Source organism: Scaptodrosophila lebanonensis, unplaced genomic scaffold (assembly GCF_003285725.1).
Source record: "Scaptodrosophila lebanonensis strain 11010-0011.00,11010-0021.00 unplaced genomic scaffold, SlebRS2 tig00000085-arrow-pilon, whole genome shotgun sequence".
Classification (NCBI taxonomy): domain Eukaryota; kingdom Metazoa; phylum Arthropoda; class Insecta; order Diptera; family Drosophilidae; genus Scaptodrosophila; species Scaptodrosophila lebanonensis.
In genome coordinates, this window is record NW_022060564.1 from 1038201 (window position 1) to 1051362 (window position 13162).

The following is a 13162-nucleotide window of genomic DNA, read 5'->3' on the forward strand; positions in this document are numbered from 1 at the left end:
TCGCGCGACATCTGATGTGTGACGTTTTGATATTTAGACGACAGTCAACGATTGCAATTGAGCCGCATTGCAACTTTCACTGTGGACAATTGTATTGGGTTAGTTGCAGAGGATGGAAAATTTTAATTAAGTGCATGGTGGACTTAACTTGCGCCATTGGTCAGTTTGTGTCTTAAGTATTTTGTTTTGCATGGGACAGCTAGAGACATTGATGGTATTACTTGCGTCTCAACCGTGTCGTTGAGTATGTGCCGGGGGATTTGGAAAGATAAGTGTCTCTATAATGAGTATAGGTGAAGTAATGAGGCTTGCAAATCAGCTTAAGCTGTGGGTAGATTTACATAATTGTGTTGTTTTATGGGTGGAAGAGTTTTAATTGCAATTTATTTTCAATTTGCTGAATATTTTGAATATGAGTTGTACGTATTGATGCAGAGGTTTTAAACCAGAGCATGAAAGATATACTTTCCTTTTATATTATGAGACTACATAATTTAAATGGAAGGTCAACAAATATTCTTATTTGCTTGTAAATGTATCATCGCACCTTAATTTGAATTTATGCCCTCGGTGCTGATTCAATGCTACTTACAATAAACGTAAAAATATAGTGTCAGATTGAAACAAGAACTGATCTGATATGCCTTAAAAAGGGCATTTTTTTATTGCCTATTTTATTTGAGATTATAAAAATGTACAGCTGATAATCAGATCATCCGCCAGCATTGGCAATAATGTCACGATATGAACTAGGAATTTGTATTTGCCATTAAACACTATGTTATTGTCCGCTGATGGCTGGCATACAATTCGCTTACATTTTATTTTTATGACTCAAGACTCAATTTGCATTTTATAACCCAAAGAGGCAACACCCACAAGCACAACTTCGACAATAACAACAACAACAACACAAGCAATAGCTACAACAACGCATTGCACACAAGCTTACCATGCCACAATGTCTACGATGCATATCGAATGAAGCTATAAAATTTTAATTACAAGCCGCACGCTGTGTGTGGCGCAGCTTTGGCAACTCTATCACTAAGATACTACATATGCGGGCATGACTACAAGTATATCCACTATCTGGCCAGCTGTGGAGTTTGTGTGTACAAATTACGGGCAATATGGCATAAATTTCCATTTTGTTTATATAAGCAGCGAGTTAAATATTGCAACTGTTTGAAATGAAGTCGCTTAGTCGTAGGTATGGCTAGACGATATCAGACAGCGCACACAATGCAGCAAATTGTTAAAAGTTTCAAGCAATTCAACTTTATCATTTATGCATCTGCTATAGGTCCCATGAATATATACGCATATATGCATATATGTAGATGTAACTGTTAGTTATTTCACAATATTTACTTATATTTTTGGTTGCTGCCAAATGAACAAAAAGCCTAATTGAAGGTAATTTAAATTGATTAACCTAAACGCAAGCCCACCACAAAACCGAGAAAAATATGTCGACTCTTTGTATGGTGAACAATTTAGGATTGGTATTTACTTCTGTGTTTTTTGTTTTGTTTTTTGTTTTTGTTTTTGGATTTAGTTTCAAGTGCTGAGTTGTGGAGGTGTAGCCGCTGCAGTTTTTGGTCTTTGATTTGGCATTGTCTTGTCGAGCGCATTGAAAAATGAAAAATCAAAATACAAAAATGATTGTGTGGGTCGTTTGTCATATGGGTGGCGATGTTAAATATGGTAGCGTGTTTTGAGGTGTTTATGGTTTAATTAAGCATGATGAAAAAAATAACTAAAGGCTACACATAGCTATGGACAGAAGGTAATTTCCGAAAAGAAAAAGAAACAAAAGACTTAAGACACAAACTGTGACAGCATATATAATAAAAGTCACAGAAGTAATTAGGCGTACAGAACGAAGCACTTAAGACACAAAACTGACACACGTGCAAAGGAAGTGATGGTGTAATTGAGTTGGGTGATAAATAAAAAAAATTACTGCTCAAATGACCGCGAAAAGAAAAACTTTAATGACAGCTTTGTCGGCCTAGTACTTAAAAGAAAAAAGCTTAAATGGCTACGGAAATGGCCAAAAAGCAATCTAAAGAAATGTGTTTAAGCTTGGCTTGGACTGAAATTGATTTAAGCTCTAAAGATTTAAAATAAAAGTTCTTTTCATAGTCAAGTTTTTGTAAAAAGGAACAAACATATGCATTGGCCTTCCGAATAACACAAACTATTAGATTTATTTTATACTTCATACATAAAAACAGCGCTTTTTGTTAGCTGCCTAAAGGTTAGGATGCCTTTAAAATTTATTTTACATTAAAACATTACATTACTCTGCTGTTTCTATAGCTTAAGTGCTTAAACTATAATGTAGAGTTTAGCCTTCAGTTTCTGCATTATGAGGTGAGAACATTGGACCACGTCATACATTTCTATGAACTCTATAATGTGCCCAATCTGAGCAATTTGCATAGCTCCGGTTTCAACTTCAAACCCCCAATTAACATCATAGATGTTTTCTTTATTGTTTTTTCGTAAATCCTAATGCAAACAAATTGCAAATTGTCTGACATCTGCCAAAGTTCATTGGAATTTTTATGCGAAACGCAGCTAGAAACAATTTATAAAGAATTTTTAATTTTATGTGTGTTATGCCAGCAAATTGTTTTTTCTGCTTTTGTTTTTGCTTAGCAATGTGCAGCCATATAAAGGCAAAGCTAATAATTATGACTTTGAAACGTTGGAGTATGTCGGATTTCATTTGAACCATTCATTTTGGTAGTTGTGGTTATTGTTGTTGTTATTAAGTGAGCGCTCTTTTTAAAGCCCTGACAAACAATGCATAGCACAATGTCAACGAAATAATATTCCATTTTATTTCATATTTATTTAAAATACACAAAATGCACTCATGTCAAAGGCACCATAAAATTTGCATAAACAAATTTATCAATTGATGAATTTCGCAAAAACTCTGTGGCCCATTAGACCTTTTAGGGCACGTTTCGTTGGCAGCTTGGTGTTAAAAATAAAGTGTCAGGCATACAAAATAGCCGGAGTGACAAATAAAGCACAATGCACGTGTTGGCCACAAAAAATTGTCTCGCTCAGTTTGATAAAAATTCTTTGTCGGGGTGTTGAAATGTGCTTAATGTCAACGCGTCTGTTGCCGGTCCTGACATTCAGCGCATTGTCTTTGGCCCGATAAATTGGCAGCAGAAGGCGCGTGCGGCTTACATACAAAAGCAATAAAAATTAGCTGACAAGGTAATGCAATATGCTGGGGCTGAGGTTGAGGCTGACTGAGGGTACGGCTCTAGAATTCCACACCTATATTTTTTTTTGTCAGCCAACTCACATTTTCATCGCTATGTGTCTGTCTGGCTGATATCTTTGGAGGTGACAATTGGGGCCAACACCTTTTTGCTAATGGTTATGTGCGTTAATGTACCCCACAAGTTTTATGTGGCATTTCAGTTGATGCTCGATAGCTGGGCCTGCACTTGATATCACCAGAAGAAAAAGTGATGTAATGTCTTGCTTAGGCAAAGGTACGACCAATTTATTGCTATTAAAAAGTAAACCTTTATAAATTATCAACATATAATTGCCTTCTTTGTTTGCGATAGTTTTCGTTCTTGCCAGCTTGTCTATCGGCAGTACGTTTCCAAATGAACAATCAATACATTACAGGCATAATTTCTTGAAAAGCGAAAGGGACGTCTATTAAACAGTGAAATTACAGAAAAATTTAATTATATGTTTAAACTACTATGTATTTGTAAACATATTACATAAAAATGGGGCTCTATAAAATTGAATTACTAATTTATATTTATAAAAAGGGCTGAATTCGGTTTTAATTTTTAAGATTACGATAGCCATACAAATATGTTAAATGTTCGGTAGCAGTTACGATTTCAGATGCTGAATGGTTGTTCTTTGTAGACCACAGCTTGACCTCAACCCATATACAAAAAGATGTCATATCTTGACATATTTATGCTTGTCCGTATACATTTGTGACATGTTTGCTAAAGCTTTCTAAATTTTTGGACTGCCCACACTTTTGTCTGCTGCCGACAAATTATTATAAAAAAGCAAAAAGAAGATTAAGCCTAACAAGCTATACAAGTTAAGGCTCCATTTAATAGAAGAAAACAACAAAAGCAGCAGAAGCAGCAGCAAAAAAGTTATGAGGAACAACTACAACTATCTGCATATGGCCTGACCCACGTCGCGTATACAGAATACTAACAAAGTGATGACTAATTGTTGACGGCGGCAGCGGGAAAAAAATTCGCATAAAATGTGAAATCATGCAAACAGGCTAGAATCATTGAACTTTAATTGTGAAAAGTGTTTTTTAATGATTCATGGTGGTGGCTATACATGCATTCATACATATAGAAATAAAATAATCAAGTTCGTTGTCTTAGTCTTTTGTTTTATAGGAATGTGTGTGTGTCCGAGTGTGTAGAATGGACAAATGAGCAACAAGCTACGCTTTATCTGAAATTAGTTGTCGGGTGAAAAAGAATTTCTTACATGACCGGACAGACAAATGTTGAAATTAAAACCTCTTGCGCTCATGTCTTGTTGAAGTAAAGAACTATAAATTCTTCGAGTTGAATGCACTGCAATTAGAGTTTAAAAAAATTGCTCTAAATATTTCATAGCCTAACGAGCTGCTAATACAAAAGCTGAGCATCAATGATTAATCTACTTACCACCTAATGTGGCCATAAATTAACTTTATTTTTACGACTATGGCCATAATATTGCATCAAAATTAGTATAATAAACAAGAAACAGACTCAGCCGTAAGCTAAGGTAAAATATTTTCAGAAAGCAATTCTTTTTGCTGCTCATTAATTAATACAATTTCTTACATTTTCTTTTTTGAATAATAAAAAATTTTGAATAACTGGGGGGTTTTTAGAAAGAGTTTTTTTAAAAGCCACACAATGGGAAATGCATACTTAGTTTATTTTATAAGAACATAATGCTGGCTGGTTGGTTGGCGGCATTCTCATGATTTAACATAGTAAAAAAATAACATCAAACCGCAGAGGCTATAAAGAAATGAAACTTTTTTTCTCAAAGTGATTTCATTTTAAATGGAGCGCAGAAAAACTTGAGGCAGATACGAGTAAACGGCATATGAAGAATGCCAAGAGCGAAGGCGGATCTAAAACTAGCCAAGAATGAAGAGAATGAAGTAATATGAGCGGAGCATTGAGTTGTAGCATTATAATTGGCAAGCTAATACCTGAATGAAACTACCATAGTAATTTAAAAAGGGGTAACTGAAGAAGTCATCAACTGGTGGAAGACCCAAGTAGTAGAAGTAGTTGCATAAAATCGTACAAGAGCATGTGAGAGTAAGTAGATTGCATGAAGCTTTTGGTTATTTTGAGCCAAAACTTCACAAATTGTAAATGTTGATAGAAGGTTTGTTAAATACTTATGTATATGACTGGCCCCCGAGTTTGTTTCTGAAGAATCGCATTTATAACTTATATTTGTGTCAAATTGTTGTTCAACAAAGAACCTAGAATGATTGAAAATTTGACTTACTTTCAAAAATGGAATACAGCTCTCCATTCGAATCGAATTTTATTTATTTTCCTACTACATTTAAGCTACAAGTATTTACTTTTTTCTTCCTATGTTAACATCATTTAATATTTCTCTATTTCTAAAATTGTCCCTCATAAATCTCTTTATAATCAAAGCATTTAAAATAATTTATCTCTTCAATTTATTTTATTTAGTTATTAGTCTGGCAATTTGTGATGCATTACCATTAGTTCAATATTTCTCCAAAGCTACACAGATACATATACAAGTATATACAAATTATACAAAATATTTTATATTAAGCTTAGAGAATTTTTCTCCGTTTTGTTTGTCGATATGCATCTTAAAATATTATGAATAATTGGCATTTGATTTTGTTTTCTATGGTGAATATTATTATTTTTCCAGTTTTCTGGATAGCTGCCTTTCAAATACAGCAAGTTAGAACATAATTTATTCAACAGTTTCCTGTATAATGTTGGTTGCCAGACATTTTTATCTGCTTGGGCTGCCAAATACCAAAAGCAAGGCACAGACATGCCTTAACAATTTGGCAAAAAGCTCGCAATTTATTATAATATGTTTGAAACAAGAATAGATATATAAATCATAGCCTTAAAATATCACAATTGCACCTACCTGGATGACAGCTGATATCTCTCTTTAGTATGCCTCACAGCCCAGCTCACTGAAGGCGTTTTAAGCTCGTTTTTGTTTTCTTATTCGACTTTTTGTTGCATGCCAATATAAGCCAAAAAACCAAATGCACTGGCGATTGGCATCAATGTCGCTTGGCCGCTTTTTTCAGCGCCGATATTTGGTTGTTGTTGTTGCTGTTTGTGTGTGTGTGTGTCGTTTGTATTTATATTTCGCTTTTTAACACACGAATGGCAAACAAACAAACAGACAGACAGACACACACGCGCGCACTCACCACCACACACTCACACACAGTACTAATATTCAATATGAATCAATGGCAACGAATCAGACGCGTGGTTTTTATATATTAATGACATATAACAGATGCAAAAAAATGCGTAGTCAGCAGCTAAAGCAAGGCAAAGCAAAGCGAAGCAAAAGCATTGAAGAAAACATGATTGAAAATATATAAAATCATTGAAATGACATATTTTTTTGTATCAAGTGGGCGAACAGCTGTTGAAAAAAACTTCTATGCGTTGCACTTGAGAAAATTCGAAAACTGAAACCCTGCAAACCTTTCCCTTTTAAAACAAGTCGCTGTCAACTGCTGTCTTTCACTTTCTTTACAATTGTTTTATGAACTAAAAAAAACGTTTGTTGCCTAGTCTTTGCGATTATATGCACAGGAAAAAACACTTGACTGTGGGTTTTAAATTCGCTGTTTATTGCTGTTGTTGTTTTTGTATTCGTTTCACACTCAACGCTTGGCTTCACTTGGTTTTGAATTCACGAGTCGAGTTCAAGTGCTAGACTGACATCAGACCAGACAAGCCACAGAGTCTTGGCCACAATTGTTTTAAGTTTTTGAGTTTTCTTTATATTTACGTATTTATTAATATTCATTACTTTTTTGCACTAGTTTAACGCTTGCTCCTCTATATTTTTGTATATATAAATTTATGTATATATATGTTTTTATAATTCGAACTCGTTTTTGTGTTTTTCTAGTTTTTGTTTTGATTTGTTAAGTTTTTATTAAGTACTTTAGCTTTGCTCGTATTCAACCGAACCGTCTGTGTCGCACGCCAACGCTATACTAAAAGAGTTTCGAGCTTGGCTGGCGCATTAAATAAGCCGCGCTGTGGCTGTAGACTCGGTCTGCTGTCTGCGGTCTGACAGCTGGCTGGCTGCCTGCCTGGTCTGCGTTTCGGTCTCAGTCTCCGTCTGGGTCTGCCTGCCTATCTGCGACTGCGATGATGTCAGCTTTTCAGGCACAAAACGGCAACGGCAAAGGCAGCTGCAAGAGAGCAACAAAATAGAGAGAGAGTAACATAAAGTTATGGCTAAAGAGCATAAAGTTGCTCTTCAATGAACTTAGCTGCACATTTTAGTCATTATTATAAGAAGTGTGAAAAAATTGACAATTTTCTTGAATTCCTTAATTTAGAAATAGATTTCTAAAACACTTCATATTATGTATATGAACATATGTACATAATAAAATAAAAATATATATAAGGTAGCTCCAGGGCATATGAGTATCTCATGGGTGGGTCTGTTGATAAATTCCCACTTTTTGTGCACACACTGATTGAATGATGGATGGGTTATTTAATAACAATCAATGAACATGCTATAAATATTCGTTGAACAACATTTTGAAGATAATGCATGATTGGAAATAACCACTTATATATGGATATTAGTGCCCAATTAATGTCAACATTTATATCAACTGATTGCTTTTTAAAACGTTTTATAGCAAATATTTATAATTTACTTTTAAATCCTTTTTACAATTAAACAATCGAAAAATAAGTATTACTCAGCAGTCTTTGTACTTTTTTAATAATACATTCTATGCTATTGGAGCTACTTAATTTTTATAGTATATTTTTAAAAATGTGGTCCACTTCAATGCCAGCAAAACAACTTAAAACTTCAGTTTTATATATATTGTAGTAGATCAGAAGATGTTCATCTTTGTAAGATTTTATAAATTTCAATTTATTATCCATTGTAATGTTATATCGATGTCACCTATCGCTTTGTATTAATAAATCTCTTGTATGTACTTCATTATCAACGACCTGGCGGGCAGATTTAGTTTTTCCTTCGAATAAGCGCACATATAATGGAAATTGTGTGCCTTTCTAAACCATTGCATTAAGGTAACAACACAAGTAATCAACTCTTTCGGCAAGCAACTCGACAACTCTGTCAGTGCTCTTAGTCTATCAGTGCTTGCCGGCTTTTTTGTTTTTAACTAACCGGCGTTTTGTGTAGCTCTCGCTATTCTCTCCCTCGCTCTCTCTTTGTCAGTCTCTGTATCGCATTGCTTTGATGCGCTCAGTAGCGTAAGAATTTGACGTAATCCGTAAGCTAACGTAAAGAGTTAACGAGGTACATATTAAATACAGTTAGTAGCTTATACTTTACACGTTATTTGCATGTGTTTAAAAAAAACGAAATCTTTGCGATGCCATTGAACCAACTTGATGAGTCTTGGAGATGAATTTTTTGGCATTATGCGCAGCACGGTCAAGTTATTAAAAATATATATGTATGTATATTTTTGGCATCTGAACGTGCAAGTCTGTTGTTTGTTTTGGCATTTTATGTGCACATGCATAATAAAAAGGCAACTGATTGGATAATAAAAGCTCATATTTTAACTGTTTCTGGCCATAATACTGAATTTATGATAAGGCATAAAAAGTACGATAGAAAAAACAACCAATGTACAATGAACAAATTTTCGTTTGTGTCGACAACAAATTAAGCCATTAATTAGAACAACAGACAAATAATAAAAAACTAAAAGCGGCTGTCAATGTTTGTCGTGGGCTGCGCCAATGCAGTTTACATTTCCAAAGTCTAGACGCGCGAGGTGTAGTTGTACCTACATACCTACATAGATATTGATACATATAGAGATATATGTATGTATGTGTGTGCACGCACAGCTTAAATGCATGTCAAGTTCAGGCAAAGTATCTGGCAAGTTGCAGCAGCTTCAGCAGCAGAAACAGCAGCCAACTATCGACTAAGGTCTGTGGTGGCGCTGAGGCGTGAAGATCGAACTGCGAGATGACGACGATGACGACGACGACGACACCGCTTCAGGTTAACCCTTTGTCAGCCAAAAAACTGTCTATCTAGACATCCATTCCATTGCAGTGGCGGTTGTGCAAAGCTCTGGCATGTCATAATCTGTGCCTTTGGCGTGCTTTTCGCTACACGCGCCACTTGACCCTTTGGGTTCAAAAACGTGTGCGGCAGCGGCAGTTCGTTTATTGGTGCAGCACCCATTCGAGCATGGCCAAACAAAACATAAAAATAATAGAAGAAAAAATATCGTAGAAGGAAAAAATGGTTGTCACGCCGATTGAAAAACATTCACAATTGTTTCCATGTACAAATTTTCATACAAATCGCATTTGAAAGTTGTACCTACGAGCACTGTTCGTACTTGATTGTGTTTCAGTTAAGTGCAAGCAACAAATTGCTAGTGCATTTCATTTATTTGTGGCAAATGATTGTCTGGTTGAAGGTTTCCAATGGGGTGGGGTAAAAATAGCCATTTATAAAAGCAATATAAGGTGAACTATAATTTAACTGATGATTCTATACATAATGCTGCAATCATTCAAACTGCCTCTTCACCTACGCCCCAATGAGATGTGACAGGCGGGGAAGTAAGCGTTCCCACCATTGTTGGCGGACACTGACAAATATTGATAACCCTTATCCTTAGTTTAGACTTATGTTAAGGGAATACAACGACTAGCAGACTGACTAGCGACTGATCTCATTAATTCAGCCTTTTGCTCTAAAACCAACACGCTTATCTGAGGTTCACGACCAACGATCTAAAATCTGGGGAAGACCTGTATTCATCGCTGTAGTTCAGGAAAATGTTGATGATTGACAGGCGATGTAAACTAAGTGAGGAATTGATGGATTGCTAAAAATATAAATAACTCCTATGGAGCTACGATTAGAAGGCAAAAAATTTGCTCATGGCTCTCCTGATTTGCCAAATTTTCACAGAAAAATACATATCTCCATGACCTTTCTTGAATTATCATTTTCTTTATAGTAATATGAAGTGTAAAGTACAAGGTATTGCTTGTATGGCGATAAGGGAATCAAGTAATATGGTCACCGAACTGCGGTATAATATTGTAGTATATTTATTATTATTATTATTTATTTTTTATTATTTTTATTTCTTCCAATTCCAAATACATTTAATTGTGTAGGAAACATTTGTAAGCTTTTATAGTATTTTATTTTTGAATTGTATTTCCCTATAGCCAAAAAAAAAACTTTAATAGCTATGCACTGACATTTCCTGCATGGCCTAAAGCCCTTCACTGCTGACTTGGCAACAATTCCAGCATTGGGTGCGATGGTACCCAACGGCAGCATTGGAAACGGTGCAGAAGTCAATAGCATTAGCCGTAAACTTCATGCATGACAGCCGAAAAGGGCGTAACCGCTTAAGCTCTTCATCATTTGCCACACGTGCTGAGCGCTTTGTACTTTGTAGCCAAATGTCAATAAACGGCAAATAAAAACTCAAACACAAATCACGTTTTTTTTGGCTAACAAAACTACTATATGTGTGCGATGCAAACATGTGTAAGCAAATATAGTTTTATTGTCTGTGTTGCTGTTGGCGCTTCCTCAACTTTTGCTTTTTGGCTTTTGATTTATCACTGAGCCATGCCGCCGCATTATCAGCGTGGCAAGTGCCTGCCTGAGGTTCGAGTCTAGTTTGCTGACTGCACGCTTGACTAATTGCTGAAAACAAATCTGGCGCTGCTGCGGCTGCGCAGTCGTGCGTTTTGGCACTAAATTAGCCGCAACAAAGATTGTGTATAATAAACAAACGAGCAACATGAAAATTAAAATTACTCGTTGATGTTTAGATTTGTTTTTTTATTTGGCTATTCCCTCCTCCTCTTTCGTTTTTGCCACGCCTGGCTTTTGGCCGAAAGTTACAAACTGACGTGCATTGGCTTGTGTTTCCGGTGTCAGGGCGCCAAGTCTGTTTTAAAAGCCCCTAAATACACGAGGAGGTAAAGAGAAGGTTTTTATTTAACTCAGCCTTTTCCCTACATTAAATATTGTTTAAGTAAATTAATGCAGTTTCTACCAATTGCTGACTTTGAAGTAAGGTGATGCTTCCCCACATTATATTTTTATTGATACATCTTACAACTAAGCTTAATTTTTAGCAAAACTTCAAACCGCAATGGGGTATATGAAGGGCATGGGGAAGTCGTGTTCATATTTCTTTCCTGCATTTTGTATAAATGTGTGTATTTTCAAACTTTACTTTTGTTTTTCTTTTCTTTTTTTATTGTTCGCCCTGCAGCTGTGTACAGCTGTTGGGACATGTGTTGTCCCGCATGTTATTCTGTTTTGGCTTGGTCGCTCGCTTTTTATGATTGATTTGCGTCTTATTTACATATTTTATGCTACGTGCCCTTTTTCTCAAATTATTTATGTGACATTTATGGTGAGAATATGCTTTGAATTTATAATTGGAATGGTGTGTTTTAATGGTGGGCATTTCTTTTGGGCACGCGCTCTGTATGTGTTTATATATTTGGCCATTTGCTGGGCGTGTGCAATAAAAACTGTACTTAAAATGTAATTTATGTGTATTTAATTAATTGTTGAGCGTGTGTGCGTGTCAAAGGCAGCCTTGTTAAAGTAGACTTTGGCGCATTTACGCTGATAAATTGAGCCATTTTGTGGCATTTGAGTCTCTGCCACGTTTAACCGCTTAAACTTTGCCCTCTCGCCTAATCAAAGTAAATCTGGGCATAGAGTCGGAGCCACGTCGAACGCTGCTTAGGCCAAATCAAAAGACTTAGGCAACAAACTTGGCTCACATGTTTTTATAAATAGTTGCTGCTTGCACACATAACACTTCGTTGACCCAATTTCTGTAGTAGTCGGTTAAAAAGTCGGGCGCGCGCTCACTGGCGGGCTTAACTAAACCTTTTAAAGAGCTATTACGTGTTGAGCTCTAAAAGATTTTGTTGCTTGGGCTTACAAGCGAAAAAGCCGAGCAGACAACAGCAACAACAACAACAACGACTACAAGTAGCAAATTTTTGCGTTGTCTGGCGACGGACTGACATAAAATGCAATCACAACAACAACAGCAATAATTGTAACTTGCAACTGCATACAAACGTCTGAGAAATCACATGAGACGCATGTTGACAAGCCCACAAAAGTGGCAGATAAATCCTAAGCTGCAAGATATGGGGGAGAATTTCTTTTTCCATTTTAGTGTAATGGTGAAAAACTTTAAACTGTAAGCTTAAGAGAAACTGTGTTGATGGCAATATTGAACTAATCCAGAGTTTTCAATTGATTAAGCAGGTAAATACATGTATAGGAATTAATAAAACGTTGTATACAATTTTTCCATTTTTCACATGTAAGTCACAAAAATATCATTAAACATTTATTATTTTGAAAAATAAAACAAAAAACCCTAATATAAATATTATAGTCAGCTGATGCTACCATTTGGTATTAGAAAAGATTTGCTATGTTTAGTAAATTTCTGTTCCCTTTTGAATACACTAGTATGTTTCTATATAATATAGTTTCGACATCAATTTGGCGTAAAAATATTAGTAACATAAATATTAGCAACAACTTTTGGCATCGTTCATACTTATGTGGATGAGGTAATTTTAAAAAAAAAGTGTTCTCTTCGAATAAAGTGCTGTTATGGGAATGTTATGAAATACACAAGCTATATAAATTGAATTGTTACACAATTATCAAAACACTGTACGTATTCGAATTAGGTGCAAACTAGTAACGACTTTCGCTCTAATGTAGAAACTTACTCAACTTTGTTTAAGAGTTCGTCATAATATTTGAAAAAAGTTGCTACACTAACTCAGCTTCTTGTATT

General features: G+C 35.5%; 1 protein-coding gene across 1 annotated transcript in view; it reads right to left on the bottom strand.

Moving 5' to 3' along the window:
- The window catches only part of LOC115626370 (serine-rich adhesin for platelets), a 49628-nt gene extending 42351 nt beyond the window's left edge, over positions 1 to 7277 (bottom strand). Inside the window, exon 1 of the mRNA XM_030521725.1 lies at positions 7114 to 7277. The gene's annotated coding sequence lies outside the window, so the exon portion shown is untranslated. The remainder of the gene's footprint in view (positions 1 to 7113) is intronic.
- Positions 7278 to 13162: the final 5885 nt, after the last annotated feature.